This window comes from Rhipicephalus sanguineus, chromosome 3, assembly GCF_013339695.2.
Source record: "Rhipicephalus sanguineus isolate Rsan-2018 chromosome 3, BIME_Rsan_1.4, whole genome shotgun sequence".
Lineage (NCBI taxonomy): Eukaryota > Metazoa > Arthropoda > Arachnida > Ixodida > Ixodidae > Rhipicephalus > Rhipicephalus sanguineus.
The window spans coordinates 28331036-28350771 of NC_051178.1; the positions used below are offsets into that span (position 1 = coordinate 28331036).

The window sequence follows — 19736 nt, forward strand, 5'->3', positions numbered from 1 at the left end:
AGGTTGTCAGCAATCGAGGAACGAAATACATCGGCGGATGAAGAATCAGATGTGGAAACAGCACTGAGCGTACGGGAGCTGGCGCAGTGCGTGTCACCCGGTGCGTCCATAAGTTGTGCGTCTTCGAGGGGTTCCGCTCTGCCGAGACATTCCCCTCGCACCAACGTAACCATGAACGGGGATGGGTTGGTCACGAAAATATCCGTGTCGCCCTGAGTGATTTCCACGGTCGCAAATGGCACCAGCAAGCATTTCCTGGTGAAAACGCGGTCACATGGAGAAAGCAGTGCAACGGCGTCGCAGAGACCGGTGCAATAGACTGACACAGCCGTTGACGAATTCGCAGGAACTGTGATGTCGTCTTTGACGAATACCTTGGTCGCAGCCGATGAACTGTCTGCCAGCGTCAAATGTGAGAATGGTGAGAGCTCTAATTCGGCTGGTGCGCAATGAATGACGGCGTCGTGGCGGGCGAGAAAATCCCATCCCAGGATGACGTCGTGAGAGCATGAAGAAATTATGATGAATTCGACGGCGTACAGAGCGTCCTGAATGATGACACGGGCTGTGCATACCGCCGTCGGGTGAATACTTTGGGTGCTGGCTGTACGGAGGGAGAGCCCGGAAAGCGGCGTCGTCACTTTTCGTAGCAGGCGGCTTAGTTTAGCATCCATAACAGATACGGCGGCTCCAGTATCGATAAGGGCAGATGCGCGAACACCGTCCACAAAAACGTCTATCACGTTCGATGGTCTTCGCTGAGGACTTTCGCAGTTCGATAGCGTCGCAGCCCTTGCCTCGTGGACTGCGACAACTAGTTTTCCTGGTCGCGTGGGACCGAACGTGGCCGCATCGGTGACAGCGAGCGGCGTCGTGGTGACGGTGAACGGCGGGTAGATGCAGCTAGGCGAGAGGGCGGCGACGGAGGCGTAGGTGGGTCGTAATACGGCCGGTTCGACTGGCTGGTGGCAGGCGACGCGACTCTAGGCGGCTGCACGCGATTGCAATAGCGCGCCACGTGGCCGGCGTAACCGCATGCGAAGCATATGGGGCGGTTGTCAGGTGTGCGCCATCGGTTCGCTGGTGCAGGGCCCGCCCATGGTGCAGGACGGGATTGATACAAGATAAATAAATGGACAGGTTACTGCTATACTTACGTTTACACGTCTGAATATTTTTCTGTAGTAACGAATCGGTAGAAACAATGTCTCCACTAACAAGTAAATAATAACATTTCTCGCCGCACATCCCACCAGGGGCGCTTGTTTCGTGGCTGTGAGTGGTACATCGTAAGCGCGGTGAAGTTTAATGCGAGACATCGTAGCCTCGTGATGATATAACCTTTAGTTCTTCGTGCTTGTGTGCATAGTCTGTGCGATTAAGCTGACAGATTAATCGTGCAGCACGCTGGCGTTGCGCCGGGAGCACTGCTCCACCACAAGAACAAATGCGGTGGGCGGACCCGATCTTCGCCGTGGGCGTCTGTCAATCAAATTAATTGACGTGCGAACTCAGGCACAAACTCGTTGGTTCTGAAAAGGCCCCAGTTCAACTCGGGACTGTCATAGTGCCGATGTGCCTGTCAAGTGTTTCATGCAGTGGACGCTACTCACCAGCTTCTTTACATATAAAATATCTTGGTCAGCTTGCACTACTTGTGCAAGGCTGGGGCCATCGGAGGAGCTTGTGGTCACCTAGCTTCTTAGAGCTTATTACGTGGCTCGTCTCAGTATGCTTGGCCTGCTTCAGAGTAATGTCCGTGTCATTTCGGTCTCAATATTCGTGCATTTGATTCGCTAGGCCTTAATTAATATGGCATTGAATAGTTATGCCTTAATTCGTAATGTTTTGATTACCACGGCCTTAATTAATCAGATTTCGTTATCAAGGTCCTCATTAGCGCGAATGTACTTAACATAATGCTAATTAGAGGGATCATAATTACCGCGTACTTGGCGAGTAAGTTCCTAATTAACTTGGCTTCAATTAGCGTGCGCCTAATTAGCGTCATGTTAATTAGCATGATCTTAATTAGTTCGGTCTTACCTAACATGATACTGAATAGTCCTGTCTTGATTGTTAATGTTTTAATTACCATGACATTAATAACTCAGGTTTATTTCGCAAGGTCCTGAATAGTACAGATGTAATTAGCATAATCCTAATTAGCACTATAATAATTAACACGATCTCGGTGAGTAAGGTCTTGATTGTCTTGGTCTTAATTACACGTCCCTAATTATCGTCGTGTTAATTAGCATGATCTTAATTATTTTGTTCTTAGCTTTCACGGTGCAGTAGCATGTTCTTAGTATGACGTGATTTAATTATCTCGGCCTTAGCATGATTTGGCTTAATCAGCTTCGCCATAGCATGTCCTGACTTAGCTAGGTACACCGCCAAGCCAATTAGCTAATCAGCCGGCCGCACTTACTCGGGGAGCGAGCAGACGATTAATAAGAGGACGAAGAGGGCGCGCGCCGGCCGAGCAACGCGCTAGAATGTAGATGCCGACCATGGTGATTATACACGTGGCCTCGGCGATTAGCTATTGCCGCGGTGTTGTAAGGCGCTCGGTCGGAACTAATCTCGGAGGCCGCGGTGCTGATTATTCTCAAGGATACTTAGTGCAGATATTAAACGCTTGAAAATAGATTCAAACTGCCCGTAAGCACATAAACAATATAGTTAGTAGAACTTTCTGTCACTTTTCTTGCATGGGTGCACTTCTGCACTCAGTGGAACGACAAACACATGAAAGAAGATGCCTCTAGCTTGAAGACACCAGCCAACCTTCTCGATCGCCCTTGACGTGACGCCGCGTTACGTCGTAACCAATGGAACGGAGCGCGCGCTGAGGGATGGATTCCACCTTCTCCACCTGCTCGTTCAAAAAGGGGCGTCGCCAGAGCTCGGAAGGATCCCGAGTTTCGCCTAACTCGGGCCATCCTGCATAGCACCCATGTTGTTGAAATCGGAGCTCTAATGTAATCTTTGAGACGGTGGTGTTGCTTCGAAATCTGAGAAAAACATGGAACAAAACATAAGAAAGCATGCAACAAAAACAAGCAGGCCTAATGCGAGGCATGTGCATCGATCAACATCAGTAAACACATCGCCACACCCCAAAAGGCCGGGAGAGTGCAGCTGAACCTACGAGAAACTAATAAGTCTCACTTTGTACCTGGAGTGCGTAAGGCGATTTTGCTTGTACATGCTTCGTATTCTTATACCTGAAAGTTTTATAGCGTGCAAACAACACAAACGGAGCTGACAACGGTCTAGCGCAAAAAGTCATGAAAACGATAAGGCGCGCACTCCCGCAGACACTCGCATCTTATAATAATAATAATAATAATAATAATAATAATAATAATAATAATAATATCTGGGGTTTAACGTCCAAAAACCACGATATGGTAATAAGAGACGCCGTAGTGGATGGCTCCGGAAATTTCGACCACCAGGGGTTCTGTACGTGCACCTAAATCTAAGTACAGGGCCTCAAACATTTTCGCCTCCATCGAAAATGCAGCCGCCGCGGCCGGCATTCGATGCCACGACCTTCGGGTCAGCACTCGAGCGCCATAACCACTAGACAACCGTTTCGGGGGACACTAACATCTTGCATAGGGAAATCTTGTCTCACGCTTAGCGCATAGCTCATTTTAGACAGCTCGAAAAGGAGTGCCCGTTATGAAATGTAATGATTCTAATAAACCAGCTGCAACATAATTACGCATGGCAGCTTACGGAGCAGAAAAAATTACGTGTAGAGATTTCCATAAGCATGTGTTTTCCCTACATTCAGCCTTGGTTCACGTCAATTTTCGCTGCATTCAAAACGTAGCTTGCCGTATATTAAAAAATTAAGAAAGCTCTTATTTATTAATGTTTCCTGCAACAAAAAATAACATTCAATATTTATCTCTTCAGTCACCGAGATATTTGTCCACATGGCAGTTTATGGTGCAGAAGAACGTGTTGTTGGGCGAGTTGGTGCTTGCTGAATGACATAATGCAGCGCTAAAAACACACATACCACAAAGTAAGGAACACAAACCGACGGGACAGGTGCTACTCACAACTTTAATGAAGACTACAAGATTGTGGCACATATATACACATCCCAATGCGCAAACGCAACGTCACAAACCATAGGGGGCGTGTCATACCAAAGATTTGAAAAAAAGTGTGTTCCGCATTGTACAGGAAGACTGACCTCTGACTGACGCAATCATCATTCTTCTCTGATGTAGAAAGCCTCGAGAAGTTCACGCGCCGTTTTCCCATGGCTTCTGCCCAGAATCCTCACATCATTAAATCTTGGCACAAAATAGCAGGTCTTACAATGCGCCGAAAGGTGCGCAGTGAAATCCTTCTTTAGATTGTTTGCGCGTTCCCTCATGCGGTCATTAACACATCTGCCCGTTTGTCCCACATAGGACTTCCCACAAGTTAGTGGTATTTCATACACCACCCCCGTCGCACACCGAGTGTATGGGGTGGCATGCTTGACTTAAGTAAACGCACGCTCAGATATCAGATGTATCCAACATATCTTTTTATGTTGATCCAGAACCATCCATTTCGTACTTATTTACTTTCTAAAATGCATATTATGAATATTCCGTCCACCGGAAGTGAGTGCTCGACTGGAAGTATTTAAAAGCGAAACAACAGCGGCACTCGCTCATCCTGCCGCTAATAAATGGCACATCCGTGTTCGGTTTCGCTTGTGGTGTTTCCAAAGCCCGTGGTTCCGGAGTTTGCCATCAGGGGGTTCGTCAAGCTGCTACACCAGTTACTTCAGCTTGCACAACGGCTCGCTAACCAACGTGAATCCTTCCGATGGAGGACATCCCCTGGATCCATCAAATACCAAGGCTGCCGCATCGGTCCAAGCAAGTTTTGAGATTGAGCTAGTTGGTATTCCCTTTTCAAGAAGCAGTGCATGAGCGGACAACGGACAACGACAGGAACAAAGGCAAGCGCTGTCTTCCAACTGAGGATTCATTGAAAACGTGTGTGTGTGTGTGTGTGTGTGTGTGTGTGTGTGTGTGTGTGTGTGTGTGTGTGTGTGTGTGTGTGTGTGTGTGTGTGTGTGTGTGTGTGTGTGTGTGTGTGTGTGTGTGTGTGTGTGTGTGTGTGTGTGTGTTAGAGCACTGCACGGGCCGGATTTTACGGCCCGGGCCCGGGCCCGCCTTAGCCCAGCCCGGACCCGTGGTTCCAAGCGCGGGCCCGGCCCGGGCCCGAGCGTACATGACCGAACCCAGCCCGACCCCGGCCCCGGCCCGGTACTTTCACGCTCGAGCCCAGCCCGGGCCCGCCGAAAAACGCTTCGGACGGCCCGGCCCGGCCCGCGGGCCGGGCCGGGCCCGTGCAGTGCTCTAGTGTGTGTGTGTGTGTGTGTGAGAGAGAGGATACCCCATGACGTGCGCACCCACTAACCGTCGCGTAAGAGGGTAAGAGGCGTCAGAACGATAAGTATACAAGCCTTATCGGTCGTAACAATAGATGCGATAGACAAATGCACAAGAAGGAAAGCAACCAAATGCACGTCAAGGTTGTGTGCCGTGGCTTGCGCAGTAAAGAAACGCCAGTTCTTTGGAGGTCAAGGCAACCGAGGGATCTGTGTCAGCAAGCCCTCGGCCGCCTTGACGTCGCGTAGTAGGCTGGAACGTGTTACGCGACGGTTCAGCCTGCCTGTGGAGTTGGTCGGCTTTTATACATGCCTTATCGGACCATCCAGCTTCATCGCTGGTGCCGCCGTTAGCTCCACAATAAACTCGCCTACTAGTGCACGTCCTGTGCGCAGTCCTCACAGAACACTCTGAAATAATGACGATGTTTCCAAACGTTGCGCCGCGACCTGCACCGAGTGGTGGTGAAAGGTTTTTGCTCGTGAAGCCCGATCGCAATAAAATAAAAGCTACAAGCGCGTGTCAATATGCATCCCCTACAATCATAACTACTTTTTTATCAGTTTTTTAACACGAAAGTGTTTTATGCCGGGGTCCACCAAGACTTCAGCGACGTATTTCCGTCACGGAAATGACGTCGAAAAAATTTACACGATCAGGTGGCAAAGAAAGAAGGTTCCGTCAACGGACATCGAACCCACGACCACTCGATCCGCAACAACAGATGCCGGGCACGCTATCCACTGCGCCACGGTCACAGACTTCAGACGCTTTACAAATGCGCCTTTTATATCTACCACTCTCCCGGTCGGCGGGGTGTTGTTGCCCTCTGGGCACGGCAAAGTAAAGTACTTCGTCATTTCTGTGGCCTCCGCGATTAGCATCTGCAACGCGTTACACGTCCGTCCCATTCGGCGTGTTTTCAATAGAAGTTCAATTTTGTCAATGCCTTAACACACCGTGAGGTGGCGACCTTAGCACAAGCGTCGTAAAAGCGTCGGCCTCGCTCATAGCATCACGCTCATCCAAACTGATCCAAACTAAAAATAGCTTTGCAACGCGCGCCTGCCGCACCTGGCTGTAACACCGCGTTCCCCGCTCACGCTCTCGCCCCGATAAACATCGCGGCCGGGCTACGGGGCGGCATGACGCGCGTTGCGTTTGCCTCTAATCCGGCCGTGGTCAATCACGTTTTAACATGCCGAGGGATGGCGACCATGTTCTGCGTCCAATATGCCACGCTCTTCTGGTTATCATACCTCGTTCTCTGATTACGTTTGAACCGTTAACTACTACAGCTACCACAAGGGTATGTTTAATCATTTAACATGGATGTTAGTCGTCGCGATGGAGATGTACCACCAATCATCAAAAAGGGTGCATAAACGTTAAACGGTGCCATTGCTGCCAGACACTCTTATATCACTCAAACTCTCTGATATCAACGTACGGCAAACATTCAGTTACTTCTGTAAGGGCACGCTTTACTTTCGTGTTATTCCGATCCCTATGACGGAGACATAAACAATGTTTTAGGGGCGAAGCTCCTTAAAGCGGCACCCGTTCGTCCCTCGTAGTCGTAGTGCGTAACCAGTCGTAACGCAAGTACCAGATCTTGACCTCCAAGGTGGTGCCGGTGGGAGATTTTTCATGTGCGTTGTTGAACAATAAAAAATTCGCAGCGTGCGCGTTCACTAAAAGCCGAATTCTTCTGTCTCTCATTCCCCATTTGCAGCCATTGGCATGTTCCAGTAGGAAACGTTAGTAGAAGTAGAAGTGTAAGTGTTAGCTAAAAGCCGACTTCTTCTGTCTCTCATTCCCATTAGCAGCCATTGTTTACCTCCAAGGTAGTGCCTGGTGAGATTTCTCCTGTGCGTGATTAAACAATAAAAATTTTGTTCAAAACGCCGTTGATTGATGAAACAAACCAACGAAAGACGCCAGATGTTTTCTAAAAGCAAAACGAAAGAACGCCAGATGTTTCTAAAGCAAAACGAAAAGACGCCAGCTGCTTAACGAAAGACGCCAGATGTTTTCTAAAGCAATGGTTTTCTAAACAATGAAAATTCACAGCGTACATGTAAAATTAAAGTGAGTTGCAAGTCGTCATAACTCTCATCGAACCTTTAGTATAAACGCGCCCGATCTCACGTCGGTGTTGATGTACTGGGCAAAATTCACGGAAGATTCACGGTTTACCGATGAACCTCCGCAGCTTCGCCCACCCATCATCATTCACTCCGTGGATATGCTGTGATTTTTTTTTTCTTCTTTTTACTGGCATTTCGTAACATACAAGCCAACGCACCACATCCCATTGGTTGGCTCCTACTCCCGGTGTGGTTCATGAGGAACGTAATGCCGCTAGGTGCCAGTGCCATAAACTAAGGAATGTGGGGTAACATCGCTCGGCTTTTACAGTAGAGCAGCTTACCTCAGGAGGTGAAGGGGATTTCTTCAGTTAGGTTGTACTGCAGGTTCCATGAGCTGCAAAGAAGGATAGTAAATTCAGTTGAGGTTGGACATAATAGTGTCAATGGCGCAGATTAGGCATTTGTATTTGAACATTAGGAAAGCAAGTGGTTCCGCCACGATGGTCTAGTGGTTATGGCGCTCGACTGCTGACCCGAAGGTTGCGGGATCGAATCCCGGCCACGGCGGCTGTAATTTCGGTGGAAGCGAAAATGTTTGAGGCGTGTGCAATTACATTTGGGTGCCCGTTAAAGAAGCCCAGGTGGTCGAAACTTCCGGAGCCCTCCACTACAGCGTCTCTCATATTCATATCGTGGTTTTGGGAAGTTAAACCACAAGAATTATTATTATTAGGAAAGTAAGCGTGACCTGGCGTCGAGTACCTATTTTTCTTTCTTCTGTCAGCTTGGTTCACCCTTTGGAAGGAACTGTTACACTTGTTATCGCTCGCCGTAGGCCACGTCTTGATGCGGCGGGACCTTCTGCCATGTTTTCGATTATTTTTATGAGATTGCGTGCGGAGCGCGAGACGTGGTGCTCGATTACGGAACACACGCCAGCAACACACGTGCGCGGGAATGCGCTAAACCTCCTGTTTGTCAACCTTACAATGGGCGAGAAACTTTTTTCAGGAGGGCTTGAACCACTCTTATGTATGTGCCTGCGTCCGCTTGTATATGTGCGTGTAGATGCCAAATTCACAAATTTCAGGGGTGGGGGGGAGGGGTATGATAAAGGTCGAATTTTAGGCAAATGCCTATTTTGCTCCTTGCGTTTCTGTCGCCCCACTTTGACACATGAGCATGAATTAGGGGTTATGAAGAGATTTCACAGTGTTTTGTAGTGCCTATAAATGCCTATTTTCAAAATAGGCGCCTATTTCAACACTAAATACCTCAAATTTTGTTTTCGAGTGCATTTTGAGACCATTACTCATGTTACCGGGCAACATTGGCTGCTCGGAACTCTATCGCCGGGGTACAACCCTAGTCCTCTAGTTCGACCAACTTCAGGAAAACAGCCGCTAGCAGCACCGAAATGGGACGCGCTGGCCACCACGCGGCCGCGCTGACATAGCGCGAGCGGTTGGCGAATGCGAAACCGTAGAGAGCCGCCAGGGGAAAGAATAGTGAAAAGCAAAAGAGTGCGAAATGTGATGCGCAAGCGGCTTTTGTTTTGTTTGTTTTAACTTCTAAAGATGTTCTCCTACATGGGAAAAATTGGCCCTACGTGATTAGAACCGGCCAATACGAAGCATCCTTCCGTCTGGCTCTTTAGCGGTCTAGCTATCTGCTACTGTGCTGCCCTTCTCAGTCATTCCTAAAAGAAAGAGACCCAACAGTGGCCATGCTACACTGAGTTGCTGTCGGTGGCTACATTGCGCCAAATTGGCTACTTTACCACTCCATCTGGCGAGGAAGATTTCTCGTTGGCTCCATGGCTACTCTTTGGCTACTTTTGAACTTCTGTTTTAGTTATCCATTTAAGGCGCATTAGGTAGCCATTTTAGATGCGAAGCAGCTTTTCCTCGGGGCTGTGTCCATCCTTCCCTTACGCGTCCGCTCCCCACTGCGCATGCGCCAAAATCTCCCCCCACTCCTCGCATGAGCGCGAGGAGGTGGGGTGGAGGAGGTGGCGTCAGCGCTGCCTCCACTTTGTTTCTCCTTTCCCGTTTCTCTCTCCACCACAGCTGTGCGCTCGTATAAAATGTGGCACGCGGTCGCTCCCGTTGCACTCTCCTTCGCAACGGCGCTATGGACGCTCTCGAAGCTGAACGTAAACGGCAACGCCGGCAAGCGAATCTCGAAGCTGCGAGGCAACGCGAAGCCGAAGCGCAACGGAAACATCGAGCTGGGGGGGAGGGTTAACATAAGCGGTACACAACGTATACACAACTCCACACAAAAATGAAACATACACGGGGACATACAAATGGAACAACAATGGAAACACAAGTGAACACCCAGCGCTGCTTCGCATCCCCACATGGTTCCCTTTAGTGGTGCAGTTTTTTCTTATTATTTGCAGATAAAATACTCTTTCGAAGCTTTTCTATCGTGTCAGACGATGAATGCGTGTCCTACCCCCCCCCCCCCCCCCCAGGAGCTTGTTGCACATCGAGGCATCCCAACTCAACGCGCCGCGCGCCTCCCAACACGGAGTGGCGAAGTTGTGCACGCTGGAAAACCTGTAGCAAGGTCTGGGTACGGGCTAGTTGGTATTTCATTTCAAGTTGTGATCACAGTGCAAGGTAAGACACGAGAAAGTCTTCGTCTTCATTGCTTTTTGTCTCGTGTGCCTTGCGCTGTGATCACAAATTGATATGGAAAACCTGTAGCTAGCACGCTGCTCACGCTGCCCGCCACCTACGCTGGTGCTATGCGCAAGTGTCCAATTCTTATGCGCAGGGCGTGTTCACATGTGAACTTGATCGAAACAGAGGTCCGCAACAAAATGACTGGGCTCTTCATCATCACCCAGTCTGAAGCTGCACTGGTATTATGTAAACTCTTCTAAAAAATTATGCCCGAGGCGTCAAGGAAAAACTCCTTCGGCGCTTAATATTTCTTGGGACTTTAGGCTGGAATGTAATGAAGTTACTCTGCATCTGGCAAAAACTCTATCTCTTATACATAAACTATATGTGCGTGCACTGAATTTATTTATTTATTTTAGTTACTTATTTATTGATTTCTTTATTTATTTGCAACTTATCTGCGACATGAAGACAAACGCAAAAAATTGTGCTGTTTTTTCTATGGTCTTGCTTGTATTCAATGGGTATTACTGATCAATAAAAAAATCGCTACTGATAATAGAGCTTCTGTTCCATTTGGCTACAAATTTGGCGACAAAATAATTGGAATGCTACAGTAAAGTTCAGGTTCTTTTGATGATGAGAAACCACACTCCACACTCGGCGCCCGAGACGCACCACCCGAGGTGATATAAACGAAGTGGGAGGTGAAATTAAACTTGAAGATAAGGAAAACAACGCTCCGCACTCGGCGCCCGAGACGCACCACCCGAGGTGGTATAAACGAAGTGGGAGGAATTAACGTTGGATCCGCTGGTCGCTTGAAGAATGAGATACGCTGGAGAAGTTTACAGGAAAATCAAGACAACTTATATTTACAGACTTACAGAAGAGTTACAAGCATAAACGTTACAAAGAAATAAAGAAAAACAAGTACTGGAACTGAACCGTCTGTAGGGCGACCCTACGAGATTCGGCAGAGCCGACGGTGCCGAACACCTTAAGCCCGGTTCAGAACGCCAGACGGAACACCGGGGCCGCTTTTTATTACCCGATGCTCCGCCTTTACATTACTGCCGGCGAATAGCCGCCTGTTTGCCCTGTAATTGGGCGGTGCATGCAGCAAATCAACAAACTCGCGACAAGGTCACCGCCTCTTTACATCTATGCGGGCTCATGCTCCTCGCCCCAAGCAACACACAAACGAGAGGCAAATAAAAACAAAGTAAACTAGAGTTGTTGTGGCCAGGGCAGGCTCGGCTGACGCTACACGTGTCTAGAGCTAAGTGTACGCGTGCGGTGACGAGCAAAGAAAAGAAAGACGGGCCTGAGAAAAACGACCCTGGTGGTATGTCAAATACATTTGCCGAAGGGACACTACACTTCGACCACCCTCGGGCCACTTAGCTTCCCCCCCCCCCCTTCGCGCACAACGTCGCACGTGGCACCACTTATAAGCTCATTTCCTCAGCTCCCGCTCCAGCTAGTCTGCCGAACCAGACTGTAAGCAAAGTGCGGAAATGGATGCCACGCCGAAGGGGGCCAGCGCACAAACAATTGTCAAAGGTGCCGACCGAGCGCTCGATGCCCCACAACGTGGGCCCGCTCCTCGTCGATCACGTCTTCGAGCGTCAAGGGCCTGTCCGCCGTTAGAGACACCTGAAGTACGCCACACATGACGAATGCCTCCGGCGACCGCGCGATGCACCAAAAAGCAGGCCGCTTGGTCCGCTACCTTCATGGGTGGCGCCCGCGAAGCGCGCGAACGGGAAACGGCGGGCCCAGCGGCGGCCCATTCATACGCCGCGGAAAGGCATCGCTGAGCAAACAGGGAGGTCATTACGACAACGTTTCCAACCCTTCCTTCCGCCGCCCGCGAGCGGGGCCGGGCACCTTTGTCTCGGCCGCGACAAGGGACCCGATGGGCTCACCCATCTACTGAGTCTAAGTGCTTTTCGGGCGATGCACAGGCACTTCGAAGCACCCCCACCGGCGTGACCGCCCAAGTTGGCCGCACCAAGTAAACAAAAACAAGAACCGTGCGTCCGGTTTTGACGGCGGTCCTACAGCTACTTTGGCTACATTTAGCTTCAGTTATGGCTCATTTTCAACTCGGACCAACGGCAACCCTGCTGCTACAGTATAAAACGAGAGACCGTATCCTGCGTACCGTATTGGAAAACGCCACCACGCGCGGCCGCGCTGACATGGCGCGAGTAGTTGGCGAATGCGAAACCGCGGAGAGGTGCCAGGGGAAAGGATAGTAAAAAGCAAGAGAGGAAAATGTGATGTGCACGTGGCTTCTGTTTTGTTGGTAATTTACTTCTAAATGTATTCACCTACATGGGAGGCTACACGGCTATGTTGGCCAGTTGGAGACTTTGCGCCATCATAAAAAATAACATTTTTTTGCTTTCCTGTGGTAGATACAAATCGCGTACGTCTTTGTTTTCAAATTATTTGCATTTATGTAAAAAATTTATTGTGCCAACAGTTACGGCGCTGGAGGCCTAAAACGTGTTTTTCCTGCCTATTTGCGGCGCCTAAAACGTTGTCTTGCATGCCCTTTTTCTGGCGTCCAAAACGCGCTTTCTGAGAGTCTAAAAATCCGGCCTGCAGTGGTGAGTAGCGGGCCACGTAAGTCCACAGTAGCATGTAGAACTGAGATATGCATACTCCTTATCCGACAGACTTATCGAGGGTTCACTGACGCACCCTTCTCCCTTTCTTCTAATATGGAAAGCCTCTATTATTCTTCGCCCTATGTATCTGCTGTCTCTAGATATGACATTCGCATCTTGAAAAACAGGCTCGCAACAGCACTCCCCGCAGTCGCTGGCAAATGCAAACCCGGGCTCTTGGATAGTGAACGCTCGCCTTCCCTTAATCTCATGTTAATGCATCTCCCGCTTTCCCCGGTATAAGACCTCCCGCAAGTCACCTGATAGACAACAGGCACAGCGCATGGCACATAGTAGTTTCCTTCCTTATGTTGAACATGGCACTGATTTCTTAGTGCCACGCTAGCAGATTGTTTCCTTTCACTAACCATTCTGGAAACTTGTTGACATCCTGCTTGGTGCTGAAAATGATACGCGATACGCGTACACCATACTGCGATATATATATATATATATATATATATATATATATATATATATATATATATATATATATATATATATATATATATATATATATATATATATATATATATATATATATCGGGCACAAAAATATGTGTGTGTATATATATATATATACACACACACACATGGTCAGCCCCAAAGGTTCCCGGAATTTTTTTTCGGTAGCCGGCAACGCCACTTGGCGGGGCGGCACTTCGGCGGAGAAGTTTGTGGATCATACAAGCTTCAAAACTAGAGCGCTTTCGGTTGCCTGCGGGCTGTTGTTGTCGGCAGGTCATGCTTTGCGTAGATGTATCTACTGCACCCTGGTCAAGAAACAAAATTTACCAGTTTTTGCAGCAGCTTTATGCAGTCAAGTTTTGTGTGAAACTAGGTAAAAACGGAGCGGAGGCGGTCGAAATGCTTCAGAAAGCCTGCGGCGACGACGCAATGAAACAAAGCCAAACTTTAATGTGGCACAAGAGGTTCCGGGAAGGTCAGGAGTTTGTCAACGATGACGACCGCTCGGGACGCCCGTCAAACACAAATGAACGACTCGGTGCCACAAGTGTGCCAAGGTTTGGACATAGACCGGCGAGTAAGTGTCCGCATGATCGCACAGGAATGTAGAATACCCAAAAGAATCGTTCATCGTGTTTTGACTGAGGATCTTCAAATGAGGAAAGTCTGCGTGTATATGGTGTCCAAGGTCCTGAAGGGTGAGATGAAGGCGGAAACAGACTGCGCTCATTGTCTCCGTGTTGCTGGCCAAATTGGGTGTGGCAATGCTGCCGCAGCCGCCGTACAGGCTCGATGTGGCCCCACCGGACTTCTTTTTGTTCCCAATGATCAAAAGAACATTTAAAGGAGGTTTCCATGGGACGATGGAGATGGTAAAAGCATCTGCGGCGACCTTACTGCAGGAGGTTCCCGTTGACGGCTTCCAGAGCGCCTTCAGTATTTCGGTGAAGCGTTGGCGACGGTGCATCAAAGCAGGGAGAGAGTATTTTAATATGTTCTAAACAGATTGCAATCTAATACTCAATAAATTATTTATAACAATGAAATTCCAGGAATTTTTGGGACAGACCATGTAGTTGCGTGCGCGTGCGCGCGTGTGTTTGTGCGTGAAGTGTGTGTGCGTGAAGTGTGTGTGTGTGTGTGTGTGTGTGTGTGTGTGTGTGTGTGTGTGTGTGTGTGTGTGTGTGTGTGTGTGTGTGTGTGTGTGTGTGTGCGTGTGTGTGTGTGCACGTGTGTGTATGTGTGTGTCTGCGTGTGTATGTGGGCGCGTGCACGTGTGTGTGTGTGTGTGTGCGTGTGTGTATCGGGGTTCTCCCCACGGAGGGCGGCGGTGGACATGCCGGCCACCGATTTCGATAGACCACCCACCGCTCTGAATGACCCGTTTGAATTGCGCACATCACGAACCAATAAGGAACTGTGGGCGCGCAACTTCAGCGAGCCGCGCGTTCCGCCACCTGGTTGTGTAAAGAGTAGTCTGAACAAGTGGCCTTGTGGTTACCAAGATCGCCAGCTCCAGTGCCAGAACTACAACACATTTTCTGTGTGCGTCATAGATGCTGCAAATGGCGACGAGAAACGAAATGTGGACGTGTGTCGAAAACGGGAGGCTTGAAAGCTTCAAAACTTGCAACCCACCCCTCCTCCCCCTTGCTCCCAAAATGTCCATCCGAAAACCATATTTCTGGGGAGAACAAACACATATATATGAAGGGTGCCCCAGCTATCTGTAGCCAGAGTTTCAAAATATGCCGACGGACTCTATACGACGCGACCACACACAACTTGCTGTCTATTGCCTGGAGTACGTCACCCTATTTTTGTGCCCTGCTTTATTGCCTAATTAGGCATTTTTATTCAGCTAACTTTGCAAGAAACAAGGCTGGGCTGAAAATTTCGTAAAGAAAGTCGTAGATCAGTTTGCAAAACATTCGTCGTCCTCCCAGCCGAGAGACCTCTCTCTCGGCTCGGAGGACGATGATATAAAGGCGCATCGAAGCCTGGTAAATTTCGTCTTGATGAAGCTCGGTCTCCGATCGAAACGTCGACAAATAAGCAATGTTTTAGATGCGTATGCTTATATATATAACGGCAAGCTACCTTTTCGTCCACTTTTCTTTCTTCACAATTACCTTACATTTATTACTAAAAAACATTCCGTATACTTTCCTTGGTATTATTGTCTGTTGGTTCTCATTAATATTGTGTATAACAAAGAAAACGAGCCCTTGAAATTGACACTTCTTTCCTTCATATATATATATATATATATATATATATATATATATATATATATATATATATATATATATATATATATATATATACCGAGAGAGCAAGAGTGTGGGACAGAAAACTGCAACTGTTCTTCCCACCTGTACTGGTGAATGATCAATCTGAAAACTGAGCAGGGTACATTTGGCATTCTTTGATTTCGTTTCTTGTGCACACTTAAGTCCGCAGGTTTCCGCGCGATCAAAAATAAATCTAAAACGTCGTACACGACAAGTATACGCTCATAAAATATAACTAACAGGAGCAATTGTACAAGAGCGGGCCGACAGCAGAGCGCATCGCCATAGTGCACAAGAAGGCTCGTTGTCACGAGGCAGTTTGCACTGTGCGCTGTTCTTCTTTTTTTTTTATTATAGAAACGAAGAGGCATTTCGAATTCCCAAGTGCTTATTCAGTCGATTTAAGACAAAAACGAACATCCTCTTTCGAGTCAAGAGAGCAGTCGTTGAAGCTGAGTGTCTGCTTATCGCGACTGCTTGGCAAAAAGGAACAAGGAAAAGCGAGCCAGAGAAAAAGAAAAAAGAAAGAAAGGTCCCGTGGTGCGCAAGCAGGCTGAGAAAGGCGGATGCATGCTCTTCGCCGTAAACAGAAACGAAGAGATCGTTTAAATGCGCTGCCACGTTTTCCGCTGACAAAGGACGTGTTTTTCAAACGCTTCGCCACACGTATCCTCATCTTGTGTAAAAAGTTATTTGCTTTTTTTCTTGGTTATGTGATATTCTTTTCAATTCGTTGTCGCTAACGTTCTATTGATAAAAAATTATGTGTTCACTCAAGGACGTTCGAAGAGATGCGTGCCGGATTCCTGGCTTGGAAAATGAAATCCCTGCGAGCGCCGAAGCGTGCGATCGCTCGCGACGGGAACGAAGCCGCTTCTCTTTGTATTCGGATTTGCGCTTGAGAATGAACGGCGCGAGATTGCTTATGCTCTGAGAACGGAGCGTTCGCCGCACTAATTGAGAAGATATCAATGATCCGTAGGAGAAATCCCTCGGGGGCAAATTGGAAGATGCTGATCGGGTCAAGGCACTCTTCAGTGGGCTTTCACCTAGTTTTCCAAATTGCTAACGAAGCAAGCACAAGCACCTGAAACGCTACGAGAGAGCGCATATCGTTCATAGTAGGCCTTTACTATTTCTCTAAATATCTGCAACACTGCCATAAATAGTAAATGTACAGCAGACATCTTCTTTCACAGTCTGCAAGTTAAAGATCAATTCCTGGAAATCCAGCCTTCCCAGTGTACTTTTTTCTTCTTCTCCTTCTTCAACGGGGTGAACATGATGTCAATCTTGCAGGCGAATAATTGCTAGCTTAATGTTTTTCTTCCTTTTGTGGTGGCTGCATATGTTCACACAGGTAACAGCAACGAACCCTGAAGAGCACGCGCTAATTGGAAATGGTGTTCTGAAATTGTTGGCGTTTTTTCTTCCTCGAGATACGATGTTGATGAGCGTCTGGTAACACGTTGTTACAGGCAACATTTGAGACACCTCGATGGAAGAATTTGTGGCTAAGGGTGCCAGGCTAACTACGCCTCCACCACTACCATAACAATCATTACTAAAAAGCCATTAAGCATACTGCGAACACCCGACGTGATATTGCCAGCGCTTACTTTCTTATCAGCTTTTAAAACCCCATTAACTTGCCGTAAAAGCAGTGATGGGCAGTATCGAAGATGAGTGTATCTTAGATACTATCTTATATACCCTTAGGGTATCTTGTATCTGTGTCGCGATATATCTTGCGAGATGAGTATCTGTTTTCGTATTTCCGATACATTCAGTAATGCATCGTGTATATTAAGGTACAAGATACTGCTGTTGAAACGCCACCGTGCGAAACAACAAACGTTGGCTGAACTCCGCTTCTCAAGCTGATACTGCTGACACTAAACCACCCGAATAAAAATAACTTCAGTGGCATTCTTTTATCTTCCTGTCACAGTCCTACAGCGACGCAAGGCGATGAGGTCTGCACGCCCCTTTTGGTGGAGCAGATCTGTGTGGTGGAGTTCGCGACATCTCGACAAAAACAAGCACGGCAACGTCTACGCGCAGCCCATCTTTTGTTTTCTCAATATTTTCTTTCTTTTCGGCTGTGTCGGTCCCATGACACTTGCTCGTAGCCACTGTCTGTGCTGTGCTGCGCACTCTAATGCTTGCGGCGTCTTGCGCTAGGATTCGTATGCCGCTATAGCGCCGTTATCGAAGTTTCCCCCGCGTTTTGCTTCGTTGCGAAGTCTCAAGAAAGTAAGAATGGGGTTGATTTGCGTCTCGCGGTTTCACACATCAGCGATTGGGAGGATCTCACGGACGTAAGTTTGACTTATACACGATGACATTGTGAATGGTTGCATGCTGGGCTGGTTGGTTCATTGCAACTCATGTTATCACACGAAATACTGCAAAGGACGGCGGCAGAGATGGAGTGTAAAGAGCGCTGTAGTACGGTAGCTCAGGAGGAACGTCAGGTGGTCATCTTCCGCGGGCTTTCTTTCTGCCGAAAGAAAAAATCACCACGCAGCACGTACGTTGCTGCAAAAAATTGGATCAATCGTTTTGGAATGCCCTTTACGACGTGAAGAAACACATTTCGCCTTAAAGAAGATTATTAAAAATGTTGAATAATTGACCTCAGTTAATTAAATCAATTCAGCGCAATATAAAAACCTACCCCAACGAGCGCCACGTGATGGTAAACATTATGCCGTTACTTTCATTAAGTCGCGGTTACCTACTTTTTTTAAATATCGCCAGGTCTACCAGTATTAAAAAAATAAAGAGGTCTTTTGGTGAAGGAGTTTCAAGGACCTGCGTGGCTCTGTGCTAGAAACCTCGGCTGTCACGCAGAGGGCCAGGGTTCAGATCCCATCCGTTCCTGGCTATTTTTTCTAATTTTATTTTTTTTTACAGCGAAAGCTGTGATGATCTCACAACAACAGCCGATTTTGGTGCCGCAGTCGTCCGCAGCCGCCGGTGACCGCAAACGCTATCGCGCGAGATACGACCTACGGCGCCAAAATCGGCTGTTGTTGTGATCTCACAACAGCTTTCGCTGTAAAATGTTTGGTTATACTTGCGTGAAGCACCCTGAATACTTATCCACTGTGCTTGTTCGATACGGAACCGCCTTGCTATTTGAGTGACAGAATCGTTTTCTTTTTGTAAATCACCGTAAAGTTTGTTTGTTTTTACTTTACAGACCACCCGGCAATAAGAACTGTAAGTGGCAACAGTGTGAAGAGCCGCGTTGTCCTGCGACGCCTTGTGCCACTACAATACGTCTGAGGCGTTTCTGAGCGGCGGAAGTTTTGTCGGAGAAAAATTGTTAAATGACTGCAAGTTAGTGAATATGTTGCTAAGGAATGCCTAACGTCAGCAGATAAGTGGAATATGGAAAGTGCAGTTTTATGTCATCAATGTATACACGATTCGTCATAGAAAATATCGCCTCTTATCGACGTTTTTATAAGCGCATGACAACCATCTATTACAAAAGTGTCAAGCAAAAACTGATGATAGCGCAGCATATAACGAGGTGTCACGTTAAGCAACCCAAAGACCACAATATGTTGCTTAGGAATGAAACAAATATACTTTGAGCAAGAGAGAACTTTTGGGATACAAACAGATATTTCCTTAAAGTTAAACAAAGCTGGTCGCAGTTCAGAAATTTTCAAGCAGACATTTTTGTATATAGGCGTTTCCTGCTTCATTATATAGATCTTTATAATACCAAATTTGCAAATGTATCGAAGTATCTTAAGATACAATGGGAAAGTATCGCATCGGATACAATAATTCCGGAAGTATGTTCTATCTGTATCTCAAATACTTCTTGCCCGAGAATATTGTATCGTATCTCGATACAATTTCAGTGTATCTTTGCCGCTCTGCATGAAAGCATACCCTTTACTAATCATTCACGATGTATTTGAAACTACGTTTTCTATAAACTCAATAACATTGTGATTATTTTGAAAGGAGAACGCTTAAAAAGTCAGAAAACGACTGTAGTTCTCTGTGAAAGAGATTATCTCCCTATAGCAATAGCACATTGAGACATCGGCATGATAAGTCAACACAATTGTTTGGAGAGTAGCAGTTCTTTAAAGAATAAAACTGCGAGAGAAGG

General features: G+C 47.4%; 1 long non-coding RNA gene across 1 annotated transcript in view; it reads right to left on the reverse strand.

Moving 5' to 3' along the window:
- LOC119386518 (uncharacterized) overlaps positions 1-19736 on the reverse strand; it is a 91720-nt gene that overhangs the window by 48199 nt on the left and 23785 nt on the right. Inside the window, exon 2 of the long non-coding RNA XR_005182310.1 lies at positions 7858-7910. This is a non-coding gene — a long non-coding RNA (uncharacterized LOC119386518). The remainder of the gene's footprint in view (positions 1-7857; positions 7911-19736) is intronic.